The sequence below is a fragment of the Suncus etruscus genome, chromosome 4, assembly GCF_024139225.1.
Source record: "Suncus etruscus isolate mSunEtr1 chromosome 4, mSunEtr1.pri.cur, whole genome shotgun sequence".
NCBI classification, from domain to species: domain Eukaryota; kingdom Metazoa; phylum Chordata; class Mammalia; order Eulipotyphla; family Soricidae; genus Suncus; species Suncus etruscus.
Genome location: NC_064851.1, coordinates 119226457 through 119248335, shown reverse-complemented (window position 1 = coordinate 119248335; position 21879 = coordinate 119226457). Strand labels below are relative to the sequence as shown.

The 21879-nt window shown below is 34.9% G+C and overlaps 1 protein-coding gene and 1 pseudogene across 1 annotated transcript in view; both read left to right on the top strand.

Annotated features, from left to right (window-relative positions):
* Positions 1-21879, top strand: part of PALLD (palladin, cytoskeletal associated protein) — a 463024-nt gene that overhangs the window by 33349 nt on the left and 407796 nt on the right. The gene's annotated exons all lie outside the window — the stretch shown is intronic.
* LOC126008225 (uncharacterized) lies at positions 14316-14469 on the top strand (annotated as a pseudogene).

The following is a 21879-nucleotide window of genomic DNA, read 5'->3' as shown; positions in this document are numbered from 1 at the left end:
TTTTGTGTGTTAATTTTGTAGCCTGCCACCTTGCTATATAAGTCTATTGTTTCTAAAAGCTTTTTGATAGAGTCGTTAGGGTTTTCTAAGTAGAGTATCATGTCATCTGCAAACAGTGAGAGCTTGACTTCTTCCTTTCCTATCTGGATTCCCTTGATATCCTTTTCTTGCCTAATTGCTATAGCAAGTACTTCCAGTGCTATGTTGAATAGGAGTGGTGAGAGTTCTACATATCTTGAGATTCCTGGAGTAGATGGCTGCATGTGTGGCCCCATGAAACCTCCAAATTTCTCAATGCTAACACCCCAGTAGGAGTACACCAAATTAGATGGGAAAGTAGCATAGAAGTCAACTAATCTCAATAGACAAATTAATAACTCAGAACTATAATAATAACTAGTCACAAATGGCTTAGTAAGCTAAGCTAATTTAATAGTGACTAATGGTCCCATTTATTTTCTCAAATTTTGTTTTACTGAAGTCTTTTTCCATTAGTCAATTAGTTGTGACAATCAATACTAAATAAGTTATTTTGTGTCTACCAAAGGGGCAGGTTTGGGGAAAGCGAAAACGGGACTGGGAGCAATGTTAAAGGGAATATTATACTGGCGGTGGGAATGATTTGGGAACATTGAATGCCAGTAATAATTGTGTTATGAATAATTTTGAAAACTATTGTGTTTAAGTAAAGTAATGGCAAAAGTATTCTCTCATTGTTTTGGAGCTGTTGTGAGTTTTATTGGAATAACTGGGCTAGAGGTTCTATCAAATGAAGTCTCTAGTTTCATATAGAAGACATGATTAATTTCACTATGTTTCCTTAAGCTTTTTCTACCACTGTTGTAAGGAACAGATATCTTCACCACAAAAAGATAATGAAGGCATTTATTTAATCAAGAATTTTGTAAGGGATCTATTGCAGAAAGTCCCAAGAGCTGGCAGCCCAATCAGCTGAACCTTTCAGCATTCAGCAAAACTGGGGAAAGGGTCCTGTATTACAAATAGCTCTCGCTAACCTTTAAAAGCGTCTTAAGATACTAGGTCTACAAATTATGTTTATTGCTCAAATCTCACACTTCAATTCTCATTGGATATGTTAGTATCTTTGGAAAAATTAATTTATCCTCTTTAGAAGGGAAACTCAGTGAAAAAGGGAATTATTCTAGTTTTGTTCATTCATTAAAATGTTGTTAGATTGGGCCAGAGGGATAGAACAGTGGGTAAAATACATGTGAAGGACTCCAGTTTGATGTCTAGTACTGCTAGTGGTCTGTAAATCCCACCAGAAGTGATTCTTGAGTGCAGAGTTAAGAGAAACAGAAGTTTGGGGTAAATGAATGCATCTGGGAGATATGTATATCTATGGGCACATACTTATATTTTCATAATGAAAATATTTAGAAAATTAAAAATTCAAATAATAATTGTTTTATTACATATAACCATTCTAGTTTTCTTTTTTTATTATTTTCTTTTTCTCCAAAAGTGGTCTATGCTTACTCCTGACTCTTATCACAATGATTACTCCTGGTGGGGCTTACAAGACCATATATGGTTTTGTGAATTGAGCCCAAGTCATGCACGGCAAACACCTTACCTATGTACAATTTCTCTGGTCTAAATATTTCTGTTTTGTCACTTCAATACTAGCAAAATGGCTTGATTTATTTATATAACAACATAAATGACACCAAATAATATATTATACATGACATTGATTAACTATATGTATATTTGTTTTTACTGGGTAATAGTACAGAAGATAAGGCATTTGCTTACCTGCAGTTGACCTGGGTTTGGTCCCTGGTACCACATATAGTTCTCTAAGCACCACCAGAATGACTCCTCAGTGCAGAAGTAGAAGTAAGTCCTGCGTACCACTGAGTGTGATTCAACAATTCCCTCAAAAACACCTCCCCATAAACCACAATACATTATTAAAAATATTTATTTCATATATTTTATATTATGATTATACTTGTCAATATGTATTTTTTCAAAAATAATAAAGTGTGCTATCCCTTCACAATTTTTCTCACTATTATGTAATAATTATAATACTTTGAAATTTAGTCCTATATCATTGCATATCCTATAGGGTTACCGAGAGATAACTGTGCTTTATTCATACATATTCACAAATATTTTCAGTACCTACAATCTGCTTGGCTTTATCTGGGCCAAATGGAAACCAAGAAATATTAATGCAGTTTATGCCTTGAGCAGAATCTATGCAAAATACCTAACAGAACTGAGGTTAATTATATATCATAGATGCATTCCTTAATTAAAATTTTTCCTAGGTTTACTAGGCTTTTGAATATGGATGCATATGCTTATTTTTTATTTGAATTAAGAACATCATAAAGCAACTTAGAAATTACCTTTGGATGCAAAATATAAAATTGGGAGTTAAAAAGTCCTCTTGTAGTAGTAACATATCCAAATGTACTATCAAATCAAAAAGAATAATCTTGATACTTATCTCTATCATCAGCATTAGTCAAGAATTTTATATTCTTTATTTTGTTAGATTAGGCCAGAGGAATAGAATAGTGGGTACAATGCATGTGAAGGACCCCAGTGTGATCTCCAGTACTGCTTACGATCTCCAAATCCCAAGAGATGTGATACTTGAGTGCAGTTAGGAGAAAGCCTGAGTACCAGGGATTTATTTTTATTTTTTTATTATTTCTTGGTTAATTTGGAATATTCCCAGACTCATTAGATTTGCAACAGTTTCATCAGTCTGCCTGCCCTGATAGAGTTCTGTTGTCCAAGAACATTGTTCCTCCCAGCTCCTTTGACTCTGAGGAATCATCTCTGGGTCAAAGAACTGAGCACTTCACCTCGGAGGCTCTTAGACTACTAATACTATTTTGCAACCTATATGTAACCATCACTTAGCTTAGGCAGAGTCCAGAATGATCTGACTTCTCAAATCCTGCTACTCAGCTCTTGGACAATTGGACTAATTCAGTCCATGAGGAGAAAGAAAAGTGGTGGTTTTCAGAAACAACCACAGTTCAGCATAAAACTGCTTTCCCTATGAGCTCTTTTTTTTTGGGGGGGGGTTCCAAAATTAAAATTCCTTCCCTAGTGTTTGTCATATAAAGCCTGATCCCTTGGCTATAAAAGAATATTTCTCTTGCTTTTTTTTAATCAAACTTTAGTTTGCTCTATTTTGTCTTAATATTTTATCTCTTTCACATACTGTGCAATATATTGTGTACATTTGCAAAGTTTCCTACCTTTCCTCACTAGTTTAGTTCAAGTCTTTGTTGATCTTCTTCTCCATATTTGCCCAAATCCCAGATCCATTCCATATGTCCAACTATTGTGCTATTCTTTCCTAGTCTCAAAGATGGTATTGTTATAGCTACCATTATTTATTTGTAATGACAAAACTAGGTTCACATAATATGCATTTTCTACAGTTAGAAAAGAATGGTGTCCATTCATACATGATTATGATGGGGAAGGTAGAATGATATTTCATGCAGCAAAGTTAAATGAATTAATTGTTTTAAATGAGCAAAATAAGTACTAAAGAGCTGCCAACTTCCAACCCTCATTATCCTGCTTTAACACAAGAATGATACGTTACTTGAATATACAATTCCATTCTAGGAAGAAAAGCTTCGATTCATGGAAAACCTTAAGATGGAATTTTGTTTAAGTTAGCATCTTAATAGTGTTTTTATGTATGCAGGTTGGTTAGAATTGATTTTGAGAGAATAGGAGAAAGATAATCACTACCTGCCTTCACTTGAGACAGTGAGAATTTCTGCAGAAAATCAGAGGGACTTCAGGGCTCCTCAAACTTTTTAAACAGGGGGCCAGTTCACTGTCCTTCAGACTGTTGGAGGGTCAGATTATAGTAAAAACAAAAATTATGAACAAATTTCTATGCACACTGCATATATCTTATTTAGAAGTGAAGAAACAAAATGGGAATAAATACAATATATGGCCCACTGGCCATAGTTTGAGGACCATTGACTAAATGGAGAATAAAAAGGAAAAGAGGATGAGTTAATCAAAAGAATTGAAGTTTTGAGGTTGCATCAGCAGATGATCAAATTCCCCACAAGCAGGATGCAATCCTCCCACCAACAATAGTTTTAAGAAGGGAGATGTCTGGGTTTTAATTCAAAGCTTTTTATTGTTCCTCTTCCATAAAACTTCTTTGTCTCCTCAAATTATCAGTAAGATCTCTTGGCACCAAAAATTCTTGAGCTAGTGAACTTCTGTGGAAATCAGAACAAGGAGTAGAACTAGCTGAGTCCATGAAGAATAGACGAGGCACACCCCAGGGAGGAGGCTGTGTTTAAATGTCAAACAACAGGAATTTAGTGCCAGAAAACATCAAGCTTATTGAAGTCCCTAACAATCAACATACATTTCTTAAAGTTATTAAACTTCTCTTAGATACAGTATAGGAGGATTAGGTCCAGTGTCAGGGTTTTGAGAATGCCAGCTGGTATGTGGGTGACAGGGCTAACTTTTCCTTTAATGTCACCATCTCCCTAAAATTAGGGTGGCTAACATAGACACAAAATCTTCCCCTTCCTGAAATGTGCTATTCTTCCAGCCAGGCTGTATCACAAATGAAGTTTTGTATTGTATATTTCACCAAGCCCCACATTTGTCTCCTTGTCATAGGCTTGTCTTGGTTTAGTTTGTTTTTAACTATGAACTAACCAGCAAGTTTCCTCATTCTCTTTCAACTTGGCACCTCAGTGTTCTTTTTTTAAAATTATAAACCTTCTATCTTGTTTTTTTTCTAATAGATTTTAGCTTTAGTGTTTCCTTGACCAGCATCCCAAACTGTTGAAATATTCTCGAGTTTGTTATCCCTTAGGTCTGCTGAAAATTTTGTCCACAGATCTTAGCTTGTTAGGAGTTGTAGCATCATGGAAAAAGGAAGAAGTCTTCAAGTGTGGGACAGATTCACCTCTACCTGGCTGTTGTGAGCACTAGGACAGTTGCTTAATTCTTTTCAAACTTCTGGCAAAAGTCTCGGAATATGAAAACAAAATGTTGATGTGTGATTATGTACATGTGCATACAAGACTTGTAAAATAAGGCTTCTGAATGTAGATAATTGCTATGTAAATGTATGTACTTAGTATAGATCTCTATATTCTATGAAGAGAAGATAATAGTCAACTAAGTCATGACATTTGTGGACTCATGCCTATACATTTCCATTTCTATATATGGAGTGCCCATACATGTATCATTTCCTTCTTGGTTGAAATAACAAAAAAAGTCAAAGAAGAAAGAGGAAAATGCTGTTTTCGTATGATCATATAGTTTTAAAGTGATCTTTTTTTTTTTTTTTTTTTTTTTGGTTTTTGGGTCACACCCGGGGGTGCTCAGGGGTTACTCCTGGCTGTCTGCTCAGAAATAGCTCCTGGCAGGCAGGGGGGACCATATGGGACACCGGGATTTGAACCAACCACCTTTGGTCCTGGATCGGCTGCTTGCAAGGCAAACACCGCTGTGCTATCTCTCCGGGCCCTAAAGTGATCTTTTTCTTTCTTCATATTCTAATACTTAAAAAGAGAAGACGTAGCTGAAATAACTGGTAAAGATTAACTTCTTTCCATAATTACTTTGAATAAAAGAGAATCCCTGAGATTATGTCTCAGAAGGGACAAAGAAAATCTTTATAAGTGATTCTCATACAAGGGGGAGAGGCAACATGGAGCAGGACCTCATCAGGAAAACCTCAAGTGATGTAATCCCAGTTGAAAATCGGTGTTTGATAGACAAGTAGCATAAATTCAACTTTAAAGTTTTCTCTGAGGAAAAGTCTACAACATAGTAAAGATTCAATAAAATGTTTATAAAACAGGGTCAGAGATGTGACTCAAGTGGTAGAGTACATGGCGTTGCATGAGTGAGGCCCTGAGTTCAGTATGCAGCAATGATCCTCTCCAATATAGCCAGGTGTGATTCCCACACAATAGAAACAAAAAATTGGTGGTGGGAATGTTGCACTGGTGAAGGGGGTGTTCTTTTTATGACTGAAACCCAACTACAAACATGTTTATATTCATGGCACTTAAATATATTATTAAAAAATTAAAACAACATATTTTTAATAAAACATTATCTTATAGTTTCTTACAAAGATTCCTTCAAATGACCACCTTCAACAATTTTGTTCTTGAAGCTAATAATTTAATTATAGTTTGAAAAGGTTGTCAATTTACTAAAAGTCACTACTAATGCTTAAGGAGAAAACAATCACTATAGCATAAAACAATAATTGAAACCCACCTGATGATATAAACAACGTGAATGTCACTTACGGTCTGTTTCATTAAACTTTCGCGTAGTATGATTTCTAGACTCTAGAATTTTCTTCTTTTACAAGGTTATTATTACAATAATTAAAATTGTCAACTGATTGCAATATCACAGCTCTAAAAAAAGTCTATGCTACAGCAGCTAAACAGAAAGCATAAGGGCAGTCAATGGAAAACAGATGTTCGTCCTGGTGGGTGTTCAAAACAATTTTTTTTAACTCAAATGTCTGTGTGTTTTATACTGTCTCACACACAGACCTGAGTTAACAGTTTAAATGTTTGAATGCTCATTTATCTGATATAACATTGACTGGGTAAATAGTATATTGCAAAAAAATTGATAACTTAATTGATTTTTTTCTACTTTCTCTTCCTATTTATTTTTCAAACATCTGGTACCCCGTGGCTTGATGTCTTTAAGCCAGTTCAATTCCTCCCTCTAATTAAGACTTCATCCAACTATTTCAGAAAACATGGGGAGATATCCAATTTCTAGGGAAAATAGATCCCGCAATTTATTTCAATATTCTGGTGAGAGATGCAAAACCAAAGATATCCATCAAATGGTTATTCAATTTTAGAGAAAGTCACTATTAGACATTTGTGGCCATTTGTTCAAGAAATAAAAATGATAGTTGGAATTTTCAAAACAACTCTCTGGCCCTTAGTAAACCAAGAGATTTTGAAATTTCTTATTTGATTGTAACTTTTTTTTTTCATAAAATACAAAACTTGATTTTTATCCCTAAAATGGCAATTAATTTATATAAAATGTATCCTCTAAATACATGTAATGCTGATAATTCTTTTAATGTAAACTATATTATTTATAAAACATTTTAATAGACATATTTCTCCCAATGTCCTTTTGAATTTCATTATTTCATAATCAAAGCAAATACAACTGAAGAATTAAATGTCTTACCCATTAGCCTTTCAGGACATAAAACATTGGGAAATAAATGCCAGATTAATTTCTCTTACAGGACAATGCAATTTTCTTCCACATCAATACATCTTACCAAATGTTTAAAATAAATGTGGGTCAAAAATTCAAGGTTTCAGAAAAAAAAGAATAGTAGAAATAAAAGCAGAGAATCTCTAAAACAAAAAAAATGCATAAAATCTCAGGAATAATTCTAATTTAAAATGGGGCAAGGGACTGGATATATAGTACAGTGAGTAAGGCTCTTGCCATGTATGTGACAAACCTTGGCTCAACCCTGTATCCCGTATGGTCCACCAAGCCAACTAGAAGTGATCCTTTAGTGCAAAACCAGGAATAAACCCTGAGTATTTCAAAGTGTGCAAAAATTAAAAAATAGATAAATTAAAAAAAATGGGTGGTAATGCGACTTTCCTTTGCCCAAATACATAAGATCTTGTCAAAATAGAAAATGTAAACAAAGGAAAAAATAACTACTACAATCTGCTGGAGAGAATTACTCTAAACTAAGTTTTCCAGGTGTACAAATATTTTAGTTCTAGTTCTATGCTTTCCTGAGACAAAATAAAATAAAATCCAGCAGATAAAATACGGAACTGATGTAAAATTTGCTCTTTAAAAAATAAAAAGGAAACAAAGCACAATAAGTCCTAAAAAAAATTATGGATTTCAGTTTGTGAGCATCTAGGGAGTAACAGAAGAGTTTCTTCAAATTAGATACTGACCAAAGACTTCCTTTGCTATTCAGTGTAAGCCTTTTAAAGAACATGAATAGTCAAGCAGAGCTCTCAAAATCAAATCTTTGTTGTGCAAGAAATTTCTTAGCAATTATAAGGAAGGTCAGCATGTGATAAGTTCTTTAGTAATTGGTTTAGTTTTGCTTTTCAGTTGGGTATTCTGTCCCACCTCTGTTATTTCATTGACTTGTAATGTTTTCTCTTACTCCCTAATAATATCACCATTACTATGTCGGAAAAAAATGTTTCCAGCCATCTAACACTTCACACTGACTCATTATACTTCACTTGATTTTTTTTGTACTCTGCACCTGCTGCATTGCTTTTCACAAATCAAAGCTTTTATACAATGAGGCCTTTTTCTCTATTAGTATATGCTCACTTTGTGGTTCTAATTCACATTCTGGCAATACACTCAATATTTCAAAGTTTTCCCTATAACTGTTATGGTGATCTATGGTAAATTATCTTTAAAGTTGGTACTATCATTGTTTTGGGGTATCATAAACCATACCCATGTAAGAAGACACTTTTAAATAGTACATATTGCTCTGACTAGTACAACTCCCAGCCACTTCCCCAAATTCCTCTCTACAGGTCTCCTTATTTTCTGGCACACTAAATTATAGAAATTAGGCCAGTTAATAATCATACAGTGGTTTCTAAGTGTTCAAGAGTTGCACATCTTTTACTTTAAGTTCAAAGTTAGAAATGATTAAGCTTAGTGAAGAAGGCATCTGAGAAGCTAAGGCTGAAAATGAAAGCTAGTTCTCTTTGTTCCAGTTAGCCAAGTTATGAACGCAAAGGAAACATTCTTAAAGGATATTAAAAGTGCTACTCCAGTGAACACATGAATGATAAGAAAGCCAAACAGCTTTTCTATTGATAAAGAGAATGTGTTAGTGGTCTGGATAGAGGATCAAACTAACCACAACATTCCCTTAAATCAAAAATGAATTCAGAGCAAGGCCCTAACTCTCTTCAATTCTCCAAAAGTTGAGAAGTAAGGATGCTGCGGAAGAAAAATTTGAAGTTAGCAAAGTTTGAGGTTTAAGTATGGAAACCATGTCCATAACATGAAAGTAAAAGGTGTGACAGTTAAATGCTGATGAATGAGCTGTAGCAAGCTCTCCAGAAGGTCTAGCGTTTCTCATGGTGGTTCTATTGAACAGCAGGTTTTCAATGTAAGCCAGCAGTCTTTCTTTTGGAAATAGATGCCACCTATGACTTCTATAACTAAAAAGAAGACATCAATGGCTACATTTGAAGCTTCAAAGAACAGGTTGGATCTTGTTGAGGCCAGTGAAGTTGATGACTATAAATTGAAGCCAGAATTCATTAACCATTCAAAAACCGCACTACCCATAAGAGTAATGTTAAATCTTCCCTGCCTGAGCTCTATAAAGGAAACAACAAAGCCTGGATGGCAGCACATCTGTTTACAATATGGTTACTGAATATTTTTAAACCCACAATTGGTACCTAATGTCCAGCATCCTAAAAGGATGTTAAAAAAAATATATATATATATGTATATATATATATATAAATTCCTTCTCATTGTCAATGCATATATGGTCACCAAAAGTTCTGATGGAGATGTACAGATGATGAGTGTTGTTATCACACCTGTTAACTCAGCATCCATTCTATCCTGCATCAAAAGCAATTTCAATTTTTCAATTTTGTCATAGAGGCAGTTTTAAGACTTTAGCTGCCATCACAATTCCTTTTATGGAACTGGACAAAGTCAATTGAAAACCTGCTGGGTCTGGTTCCCCTTTCCAGATGCCATTGGAACATTGGAAACATTTGCAATTTATGGCAGGTCAACATATCAGTGTTAATAGCAGTTTGGAAGATGTTGATTTCAGTCTCTGTGGATGACTTTGAAAGGCTTGAAGACTTCAGTACAGGAACGAACTGCAGATGTGGTGCACTCAGTTAAAATACTAGAGTTAGAAACAGAGCCCAAAGATGTGGTTGATTTCTGCACTCTGATCTGAAAACTTGAACCAATAAATTGTTTTATATTAACAAAAGAGAGTTTCTTCAATGGAATCTTTTCTTGGAGAAGATACTATGAACATTGTTGAAATAATATCAAAGCTTTTGTGACATTCCATCATCTTCCTTAAAAATAATAATAGCATATCAAAACACTGATTTTTAGTTTTGAAAAAAAAGTTTTACTCTGGACAAACTGCTATCAGAAAGTTCTTCATGAAAGAAAGGGCCAATTGCTGTGACAAATGCCATGTGTTGTCTTAGTTTTTAAAAATATTTCTTAAGGTGTTCTTTGAAAGCCACTCTAATCTTCAGCACTCATCACCCTGGTCAATCAGCAGCCACCAATGTTGAGCCAACACCCTCTACTTGCAAAAAAGATTATGACTCACTGAAGGCTTGATGATGCTTAGCATTTTTAACAATAAAATATATTAATTAAGGCTTGTACATTGTTCTTTTAGACATATTGCTATTGCACAACTAATATACAGTAGAATGTAAACATAAATTTTACATGCACTGAGAAACTAGGAAATATGTGACTCATTTTATCATAATATCTCTGAGTTGTGCCTATATCTTGACATTAGTGCTAATGTGCATATTTTGAATTAATAGAGAGCTTACCAACACAATATGTAGCTGAAGTTCTCAGATACTTCAGTGTTTTTCATCTTCTGAATGCAAAAAAAAGTTTTGTAGTTATCTATGCATTAAATAGTTGTTATATCTTATACTTTTTTAACCTCTTATTGACTCCTGTCAAAAACCTTTCTCCCAAAAGTTACTCAAATATATCTTTACATTAGCCAGTATAAATGAAAAGTCATTTATTACATTTATTGCATTCTTGCCTACATTGGACCATCTGTTTTGCTCTATACTTATTAATTTGATGAAAAATTTTCAGAAGTGGTATCAATGATTGCTCAGTTATTATTTGTTTTTTAAAGAAAAAGATAACCATGTGTAGGAAAATAAAAAAGAAAAGTTTATGAAGACCCTCAAAAGTCTTAAACAATAGTTCAGAATGAAAACATTATAATTTGATTTTGTTTAGCTTTGTTTACTTTGAACTGGGTCAGGAAGCTGTTATCTTCATTTGGTATTTTGCTGAAGAATAGATAATAAAAATTATGGTTTAGAGCAGTCTTGCCTTCAATAATAAAATACTTTTTTACAAAAGAAAGCAAGGATAAATTTACACTAAGTAAGATTAGATGTCAGTATTCTCTTTTATTAGAAATGTGTAGTTTTAATATAATAATATTAATAATAATGATGATGACAGTTCTCATTTTAAGATAACATTACATTTGTTCAAATTTTAAAATACAAATCAAGTTGGAAAGATAGAGCATACTCTCAAGAGGAAAGTTTCATGTGTTGGTATTTTGAATCAGTAGAAAAGAGCCTCACACCAGAGAGGCTACAGACAATAAGGCATCAGGGGGACCCTAGTCAATTTCTGACACTGCATACAGTCACCTTGAGCTGGGGGTCGCTGCAGAGCACAGAGCCTAGAGTGGCCCCTGAGAACTGCCAGATATTGACCAAACTCCACTGCTCACTCCCCACTCTGTCAAAAAGAAAAAAAGAGAAATAAGTATATTTAAATGTGGGCAAATATGAAATTCTACATGTAAGGAAGTTCAGTGCTGCAATATTCAGTGAAATATGTAAACTTTGCATACTAGTCAGCCAGTAGAAATAAATCCAGGTCAATAGATTTTTCTTTTGAAAAATGAATGAAATGAATGAAAAACATCCTGCCCAATGCAAAATCATAACTCTCCTAATATTAGATAGCTGTGTAAATTTTAAGGAAAAAATTCTAAGCTAACAGTCATTATAATACTTACATTAACCATCAAGTAAATATCTTTCTGGGTATGGTATTGAATAATTACAAACACAGAACAGTTTTGTGAAATGAGTATGCAGTATCAACTATCCATTTTAAAAATGAAAATAAATGAGTTTCACAGATACTAGTAAACCATCCACACAGAACCTTCAGTCAGTGAAGTGTTGGGGAAGGAAACATTTTCTACTAAAATTACTATAATTGGTTACCCTCTTATTGATAGAAGGAAAATCTACAGTCACAAAGGGACTTAAAAGAACTGTGAGGAGGGCAAGTCATTCTGGAAGAATAAAGCCTCCTAAAGGATCTTGTCAAAATCTATAAAAGGTTACCATCTCACACCACAGAGACTGGCATACATCACAAAGAATGAAAACAAGCAGTGCTGGCGGGGATGTGGAGAGAAGGAAGCTCTTATTTACTGCTGGTGGGAATGCCGTCTAGTCCCAGCCTTTATGGAAAACAATATGGAGGTTTTTCAAAAAACTGGGAATCGAGCTCCCATATGATCCAGCTACACCACTCCTAGGGATATACCCTAGGAACACAAAAATACAATACAAAAATCCCTTCCTAACAGCTATATTCACTGCAGTACTATTAACAATATCCAGACTCTGGAAATAACCAAGATGCCCTTCAACAGATGAGTGGCCAAAGAAACTGAGGTAAATATATACACAATAGAATATTATGCAGCTGTCAGGAGAGATGAAGTCATGACATTTTTCTATACATGGATGTACATGGAATCTATTATGAATGAAATAATTCAGAGGGAGAGAGGGAATAGTCTCACTCATCTATGGGTTTTAAGAAACATAGAAAACATTTTTGTAATGATTCTCGAAGACAATAGAGATGAGGGCTGGAAGGTCCAATTCACAATATGAAGCTCACCACAAAAAGTGGTGAGTGCAATTAGAGAAATAACTACACTGGCTACTATCATAACAATGTGTATGAATCAGGGAAACAGAAAGCCTGTCTCAAATACAGGTGGGGGGGTGGGGAGAAGGGAGGGAGATTTAAGGCATTGGTGATAGGAATGTTGCACTGGTAAAGGTAGATGTTCTTTACATGACTGAAACCCAACTACAATCATGTTTGTAATCAAGGTGTTGAAATCAAAATATATTAAAAATCTATAAAAGGCAAGGAAGATATCATTAATGGATATAGAGTAGGATATTCAAATAGCTAATTGCTTTATGAAAGTCATCAGTACAAGTATAAAAACAAATAAAATATTGAAAAGGTTGAAAGAAAGTTTAAATAAATGACTAAGTGATCCATTTATTATCCTTGAAGAAAGCCAGATTACTGGAGAGACGTGTGTTTGAGTTAATCCAAAAGATTATGTAAACCTGCAACAAAACCTATGGTGGTCAGTAAACTATGATTAGTTAAATAAGTAGCTTTGCATAACTCTTGATTATATTTTTAATAAGTGCTAATTGGTATGTATTTACCCAACTTCTAGTTTATTTGGCTTCGACTTTGTTATATCCAGCATAGATTCCTGTATGCATGAAGTTACATCCCCAGCTAAGTGTCTTGGAATATGCATGTCCTATTGTCTGCAATTCTTTTCCTGAGTTGCCCACCATTATTCAGTCAAGTAACCTATTGGTTTGGTAGGGCGTCCTGAATTTTTATTTGCAACCAACTCTAACTTCTGGGAAAAATTCTATTTCTTCATCTTTTAGGCCAAAAGTGACCATTATAATGATTTCTTGTACTTCCCCATAAGTCTACACAATAATAGAAATTATGTATGTGTAACTTCACTCTATCCACTCCAGCAATTGGTACTCAGAACTCGATCACATTAAGTCCTCAGTAAATTTGGGAAACCTTTTAGCTTGCATATGAAGCTAACTGCCCTCATTTTATGGGCTGGAGACCATCTGGTCATAATGTTTTATAAACTATTTGATATTCAAAGAGTCATTATCAAGTCATTCTTGTTCCTTGCTCTATCATTGTGACTCTCTTCTGGATATTAAGAAAAGATTGCTTCTTTTACAAGAACTCCTCTTTGTTGCTGTTGTTGTTGTGTTGTTGTTGTTGTTGTTTTTACAAGAACTTCCTAGTAAAGAAGCTGTTTTAATTTTCTCTAATGCCTTCATCTAGTTTTTCTCTTACTCTTCCAGCCCATAGTGGGAAAAACCTAGCAACACAGCAATAAAAATATTGTTCCCATTTTAATATTGAGAAATAACAATAGAAAACTCAAAGATGTCGGCCTCTACCCTGCCATTGAAATCACACAGATATTCATGTAGTCATAAATGTTCACTATTGAGATGCCCTTAAATTTTGTGTCTTTTTTTCTTTTGTTCTTTTCTCTTTCATCTTTTCTTTTGTTTGTTCTACTTTCTTTTTTTTCTACAGTGATAAGGATTAAGGAATTCTTTAGAATTGTAAAGACTAGCTTTGCACAGTGACAGTATCGTAGCCAATGAGGTTTATTCGAGGTGCGATTATTGCTAATAGAATTGAAAAGACTAAACTGAGCCATTATTATTTAACAAAGCATAATGAAGAAGTGATGATCTACAAATGCATTCTTTTTTTTTTTTTTGTGGTTTTTGGTCACACCCGGCAGTGCTCAGAGGTTATTCCTGGCCCCAGGCTCAGAAATGGCTCCTGGCAGGCATGGGGGACCATATGGGACACCAGGATTCGAACCGATGACCTCCTGCATGTAAGGCAAACGCCTTACCTCCATGCTATCTCTCCGGCCCCTACAAATGCATTCTTAATGTAAATATTTTCTAAAAAACAATGGTAAAAAGTAAATAAAGTAAAATGTCTAAAAATAATTCAGCCATTAAATAAATTTGTTTAATATGTGTATTAAATATTTGAAAATACTAATTACACTGTATGTGAACTTTTTTCATACTTTTGCTTTATTTTAATTCTAATAAGCTGATAATATGAAAATATCAGAATGTAATCCTTGAGTTTCTTAAAGGAAGTCATTCACTTTTTATTTATTGCATGTTTCAATAATAGTGAAAGGGCAACTTTATCACACAAACTTCCTATTTATGCAACATGATATAAGTAAGGTAAAATTATTAAAACTGATAGAATGCAAAAACCAGACCACCAACTACAGAAGACTGATTAAAACAACAGTGATGGAACAGAACATCTAGAACCGTAAAGAAAGGCTTCAACATAGGCTCTGTTCTTTGACCTGTGCAGATACCAAGATCTATAGATACAGAGGACTGATTTTATCATCTATGATAAAACAGAATTTTTCCATACATCACAAAAGGACCTAGGGGAGAGTAAATAAACATGTATGGAGTCTGTAGTTATTCCCATGACTGTATACTTCAAGGACGAAGAAACCCTTTATCTCTTAGGCCAAGGGAATTAACCTTTCTTATCTGCCAATATTTACTGTGCCTATGCAAAAAAAAAAAAGAAGCACACAATATTTGGGGGGGGTGTTGTTGTTGCTGCTGTTGTTTTCATTTTTTGTGCTTTGGTTTGTTTTAATTTCAGGACCGTGGTTATTGTGTGGTGGTTGTCGTTATTGCTGTGGTGCTTTTTAGATTTTTTGTTTGATTTTTCTTTCTGTTTGATTTTCCTTTTTGTTGTGTTTCTCTTCTTTTTTTCCTTTCTTCTCCTAAATTAATATTTATAGCCTCTAGAAGGACTCCTCCCATTTTTTGCTTGTTTGATTTTTACCCCATTTTATTTTTTTTTTCTTTTCTTCAAACAGAACCACATAACTTGAACCATCTTGTTCTGCATCTCAAATTGAGGGGCAAATTATGGAGGGCAACAAGACCAAACAGTTGTATGATCACTAAGTAGTAATAAAAATGGTAGGACTTGGGGCCGGAGAGATAGCATGGAGGTAGAGCATTTGCCTTGCATGCAAAAGGATGGTGGTTCGAATCCTGCCATCCCATATGGTCTCCCAAGCCTGCCAGGAGTAATTTCTAAGCCTAGAGCCAGGAGTAACCCCTGAAAACTGCCAGGTGTGACCCAAAACCAAAAACCAAAAAAAAAAAAAAAATGATCGGACTTAAACATCAAACCCTAAGCCAACGACAACAAAATCAATACCCAATCTACAACAAGCTAGACACAGAGGGGACCACTTAAACTAGCAGCCTGGGGGGTAAGAGAAGAGGATATGGAATGCATGCTGGGAACAGGGGTGGAGTGAGGACAACTTTAGTGGTGGGAATTCCCCTGATTCAATGTCAATATATACCTAGAATATTACTGTGAAAGATATGTAATCCACTTTGGTCAAAATAAAAATTATCATTATAAAAATATATATGTAATTTTAGAAAAAAAATGCATGTTTATGAGGAAAAAAACAGATAGAACATACACCCAAATGAAAATAGTTAAATTCTAAGGTGCATTTTTTTATTAAATATATTTTTTATTTAAGTAACATGATCATATTTGGGTTACAGTTATAACCAGAACACCCCCCTTCACCAGTGAAACATTACCCCCTCCCCCCTTCCCATCCCCTGCCTGTTTTCGAGACAGGCATTCTACTACAGTAGTTTGTTTTTTAGTTCAGTACGTTGTATTTTTTTCCTTAAAGGATAAGAGTAAAAATATATAGTAAAGGTGTGATAGTGGCAATCGCCAATGTTTGCATAGGTCCAGAAAAATGGAGAAAATGGGAGAAAAAATCCTTGACCTGATTACAAAAAGGCCTCACCCCAGAAGTTTATTGGCATGAGACAGACTCTGGGTTCCAGGCATACCAGTCTATCCAACTCCAGTCATTCTCAAGGTCCCGGTGAAACTTTTCCACACTTTAGCTATAGTTGGTATTAGACTTTTTATTTAAAGACTCTGGATTCTGTGCATTTCTTTCGTTGATGTCAGGCTGATGTGGAGCATCCTCTAGTTTCAGCATATCTGAGCAATCTGCTCTGCATGCAGACTGTTGCTGAGTCAAGGTGCATTATTTTTAATGCATTTAATGTTGTTTCATTACATGCAACAAGGTATATTTATCATTAGAAAACATTTTGCTTGAAAAATATTTTGTGAGGGGCTGGAGCAGTGATGCAAGTGGTAAGGCATCTGCCTTGCCCACGCTAGCCTAGGACAGACTGTGGTTTGATCCCCCGGTGTACCATATGGTCCCCCAAGCCAGGGGCAATTTCTCTGAGTGCATATCCAGGAGTAACCCCTGAGCGCCACAGGGTGTGACCCAAAAACCAAAAACAAACAAACAAACAAACAAACAAACAAAAACTTTGTGTAATTTAGGGAGTCTAGTTTTTTAGTGAGGTATAAGTGATAAGGTAGAAAATATAGGCATAACAGTAATAAAAGTACCTGTAACAATTGCTTAGTCAATCTTTATTAATGCTAGTGAGGAACACAGTGCAGAGATGAAACCACAGACACTAAAGATTACTAAAACTGCACCGAGTTTTGAACTAAAGAAAATCCAAATCGGATTGTAGGATTGTAGCCTTTCCAATCTGAGAAGGGAGAGATAGTACATCTACCCTGTAAGCAGGAGATGGTTGCTAAAGTCAGAGACTTGTTCAGATCTAGGTATTGGCTACCAGCTTTCTATGGGCTGCTTGTAGGGGAAACTTGATTCTTCCTGAGTTTGTTTCAGAGTAGTCCCAAGGCAACGTTCAAGCTGCTTTTAAAGTCTGGATCTGAGTCTTAGAAGGGAGGATTCTATCTTTGCAGATAATTCTCTGCTTTCTGTTATACAATTAAACAGGAGGTAAGACCCATCACCACAAGAGTAAGTAGGCCAGCTGTTCCATTTCTGAACAGACCTGCCAAAGATAATAGATTTGGAAACGAAATGCAGCTCATTCCAAGGCAGTTGATTTAATGTTTCATTATCAGTCTCCATATTCAACATCATGCCTAGTCTTGACACCTTAGCATAATTTACTCAAAAGTTTTGTTCTATGTAGCATTGCTATTTAAAGCTGGAGAGTCAGTCAAAAAGATAAGATCAATTCCAGGCTCAGATAGAAATAAGCCACATGACTTAGGAGAGGACACATTATCTATCCTTCTGAACTCTCCTTTCTGTCCTATCAAATGTGATTAGAACAATTACTGCTGCTTGAAGAAAAATTTGCTTCAAACCTCTTAGCACAGCCCTTATCACATGTGGCATGCTCATAAATGATGGCTCAGATTCTTATTACCTCTTAAAAAAGGGAAATTCTAGATGGCAAAGTATTTTTTCTCTTCTATTTACATATATTTATCAGTTCTTAAAAAATATTTTTTTCTGGAAGTAGATTTCCTGGAACACAGCAACACACCTACAATGTGTAGAAAGAAATTTATCCCCAGAGGCCTCAACTTAAGACGTTAAAAATATCCATCTAACACTTAGTCTTTGTTGTTTAATTATATCTAAGAGGAGTGTCATCATTAATGTCAGCCTTCACATCCTCATTTAGAGTAAATTCACAAAAAATCAGAAAAATGAAGCAACAGAAATGCATGCTGGAAAGAAGGTATCAGGAAAAGTTTAAAGTTTGAATCATCTTTAATATTCTCTTGACTTATATTACAACTTTATACTCTCTAATAACGAAGATGTGTCCAATTTAAAAGAACTACTTCTGCTTGTAGTTGTATCGCATTTTATTAGGAAACCTCCCTACTATTCACAGATAAAGGCAACTTCTGTGGATACAGATGAAAAAGGCAAAAGAACTGGTAGTATTTCTATAAATTCATCCTCCCAGAACTATCAATGTCCAATAGGCTTTAAGCTAATAATTTTACCTATTATATGTCAATATATGTTGCTCTATAGAGTTCCATGCAATGAAGAATATTCCAATAGTTTCAAATTTATCCCCAAACAGAATCTGTTTTGAATTCTCTCTTCTGTGTATTTGTCTATGTGACCACCAAATTTGAAGCCATGACTTTCAGCCATCCATGTTCATCATTTCAGACAAGACCTTGTTAGACCAGTGCAACACTAAAAGAAAACATAACATTATTTATTTATTTATTTATTTATTTATTTATTTATTTTCACTGTCCTATTAATTCCTTAGAACTGAAGTAAACTTCAGTTTACTTTCCTGGATAACAAATTCCCAAATTTCCTGTCCTTCCTGGATGACATATTCCCAAACACTGGCCACTCTTAGGAAGAAACCCAACACTTCTTTAAAGCCATACTCAATCTTCATCAGCAATAGGAATGTAGAATCCCATGGAATTATCAAGCTTCTACACTATACACAGTTTGTCTCATCTCTCTTTGCCCATTTATAACTGTTTTAGGTTGTTGGAGATGGAGATGCCTGCCTGCTCCTTAGCATCTAGCTTCTTGTTAAAAAGATATCCAATCTGTATCCATCCTGTCATTGTTGAAGTGGGAGAAGTAGGAGATATGAGGCACCAGGAGAGCCCTTTCTGGTTCATGATTACACTCTTTCATTAGCTCATTTCCTGTGTGCGTATTTGTGCAAGTTCTACTGCATCCTTCAGCTAATCCCTTCTCCTCCAGTTCTCTTGCCTAGCAAAAGATGACCTACCTATGAAAATTCCCTATGATGTTGTCTAAATCCATCATCAGTCCCTGCAAGTCCATTTTTTCAATTAGTGTCTCTTTAAAGAAAAAAAAAAGGTCCAATGAGCACCATCCAGGACTATTGGGCCCTGTAGAAGCTTCAAGATGGTGTCCCTGTTCATGTGCTACACCCAGGCCCCACATACTAGGAGTGAAGATGTATCAGTGTTCTTCCGACTCCTCCATATATAAAGACTCTGTTCTCTCATCATAGAAAGTTCCAGGGCACTTCAATCCACAAGGTAATTAACATTCTCAGCCATGCTAGGCACCAGCTTCCTGAACCCTATTACAAGGAGCACATTTTGAAGTTAGGAAGAGCCTGAAAGGTCCTATTCCTTGAGGTTGGAGAATAGCAAGTGTTCTCTTTTCCCTTTTTCAAAGGGGGACACAACAGGCAAGTTGATCCAAATAAATCTCTTCACCATTAAGTTCTTTCTCTGAACTCTAATAATTCTTCATATCTTTTGTTGACTCAAGGATGCAGAGCCTTAAAACTACTTTTTGGGGTAGTAGGCCCATATGCAGCAGTGCTCTCAGAGATCACTTGTGGTAGATTCAGAGGACCATGAATGATACTGGGGGTTAATTCAGGTCAGTAGTATGCAAGGCTAGCACTCTACCTGCTGTACTATCTCTCCAGCCCTAGTTCTTCATTATTTCTTTGAAAACTCATACATGCAGATTTTTCTTACACATATGTCACCTGATATCTACTAAACTTCTGCTTCAAATGAAGCAAAGCCAGAAGAGCCTCCATTCTTTCTTCCTTTTACAGAATTGAAAATGGAATTTCTTGGAATGATACTCAGTGTCATGGTGCCAGGAATTCATCATAATTAGTGTAACTAAGGAAATACCAAAGGAAGCAATAATGATCAGCGATTTATTGTAAAACAAGACCTAGGTGGGTCTTCTCATTGTGTTTACGAAGAGAGGAGGTTAACATTCACAATGTAACTTTCCTCTTAGCAATTGAAATTTCAGACTCAGAAGTTACTACAGAACTAAGCAAGAATGAATGACTTTCATATGATTTGATTTACTATAAAATACTGCCTTACAAATCTAACACAATGCTAGAAAATCTCCCTATAACTCACCCTGAATCTTAAGTGCCTTTGATAACAAAAGCAAAATTTTTTCCAGAACAGAATAAAAATCAAAAAGAGCACTGTATTTTACGTATAATAAGTTTTTGTAGCACTTTATAATTTCTAATAAAATATCTATCTTAAGGTTTTTTTCCAAACAGAAATCTTACTTTGTAAAATTGTAAGTTAAGTCTGGCAGCCAATGTCAGTATAAGTCTGCAGGAAAATGAATGTGATTAGAACAGTTTTAGTGAAAGAAAGGGTTATTCAGGCTATATGCATGTGTTGGTCCAACCTTTCTGATAAATGAGGCAACAATTATTTGCTTTTGAACTAGGTAAATTATAGCATTGGTTGTCAATCCCTAGAAAATAGAATTTTATCAACATGCAAACATAGCTGAAATATTTTAAGATAACATTAAGTATGCATATTTCTAATGAGAGACCACTTTTGCAATGATAAGGATGGCATAGAGAGAACTTTTAATATATAATGGGCAATGTCTTCTACTGGACTTTCATTTACAAAAATATTTGAGTGCATTAAAATTTAAGTGGCATGGTTGACAAATACCAAAATATACTTCATATATAAAAATTACCCTCCAAGAAGCCTGTCAGGGAGTGATCATCAAAGCAATGACTTGTGACAGGCATGAACTGCAACAGGTTCTAGAATGTTCCTTCTGAAGATCAGTGACTAGATTTGTAGCTTGCTTTGAAACCAATAGTTGAGGTATCTTAAATGAAATATGTGGCCTTAAAAAAAAAATCTCCTTTAGTTCTAGAAAAGCCATTCATTTACTCTCCACAATGACACCCATCATGTTACACAATCCTTTAAGAATGAAGTCCTGGTCCAGTAAAACTGCAGCTGGGAAAGAGGCAGACAGTAGAAAGTATTAGATCTGCACACATTGTTGACAGTGTAATCTGAAACCACTCAGCAGTTTCTAGTATCAGTTTCACACATAATTTGAAACAGGCAGATTTCTTTTGAAACTTTCCCTAAAAGGTCTGCTAAATCTGGAAGACAAAGAAAGCAATTATCAGGAAAAAAAAATACCCTGAATGACCAAAATGAATTATATAGAGTAAAAGGATATACATGATTCATACTAGCTGCCCCAATAAAATCTATTTTTATGATATCTATTTGTGTACCATTTCATTAAGGCCTCAGAGTAGAAACTCACTAAAGAATTAATCTTACTTAATTCAACCATATTGAATTGTGTCATAGGCCCACTGTAGGTAGTGTGTAAATTACATAGCAAAGAGCAGTCCCAAGCCATAGAATGTTAACTTTTTTTTT